The sequence below is a fragment of the Echinops telfairi genome, unplaced genomic scaffold (assembly GCF_000313985.2).
Source record: "Echinops telfairi isolate 266 unplaced genomic scaffold, ASM31398v2 ScPeMD7_31;HRSCAF=116, whole genome shotgun sequence".
Classification (NCBI taxonomy): Eukaryota; Metazoa; Chordata; class Mammalia; order Afrosoricida; family Tenrecidae; genus Echinops; species Echinops telfairi.
This window is the reverse complement of record NW_022103928.1, coordinates 45,619,908-45,620,730: the sequence shown is the minus strand read 5'-3', so window position 1 is coordinate 45,620,730 and position 823 is coordinate 45,619,908.

Here is an 823-nt window from a genome sequence, read left to right as displayed (position 1 = left end):
TTGAAGCAGGAGAGGGTGGAGAGTGGACGTTTACCCATTGAAGCAGGAGAGGGTGGAGAGTGGACGTTTACCCACTGAAGCAGGAGAGTCCCTAGTCTTCCGAACCCAGTACTACTGGACCGTCACTGACAGACAGACGAGCCTCCGTTTCCTCATCTGAAAGTGATGATTCCAAAGCCTGCTCTGTTTGCATCCAAAGCCTGTTAGCCTGGTCTAATATGATAGATAAGTTTGTATATGCGGTCTTAGGAAAGCACAAGGGAGTAGTACCGTGAAGTTCTTGCTGCGATCTTGCAACCTGCAAATAGGTCCCAAATTCTATCATTGTCCTCTTTCCTAGTAACTATCAGTCAGGATGTGAGCCCACATCAGTGGCCTGGGCCCAGGGAGTCCAGCCTCACTATGAGGTTTCAGCTCTCTCCACCTGTCTGCCCTATGCTCTTCTAGCTCCTGGTGACCACTGGGGTAGCTCCTGAGGCCCAGATCCTAGTAACTGACCGCTCTTCAGTCCATGAGATAATGGCCTTCTAGGTGAGCAGGCTGGGGTGAGCAGCAAACAAGGGGCTAGGGAGTACTGGAGGCAGGCCCTTTGTGACTTTGAAATATCTTTGGAGTTTTCAGAGACCACCTTTGCATACCTTGGAATTTTGCTGTTACATCTGTCATTTGGATGTATTAATTTAGTATCCAAAGGGATGCAGTTCATAGCAGTCTTTTTTGTTGGTGGTGGGGGTAGTGGGACTATCCATCATGAAACATATACCATTTCGACCACATCTACTTGTACAGCTCAGGGACATTGATGACGTTCATTGAGTGGGGC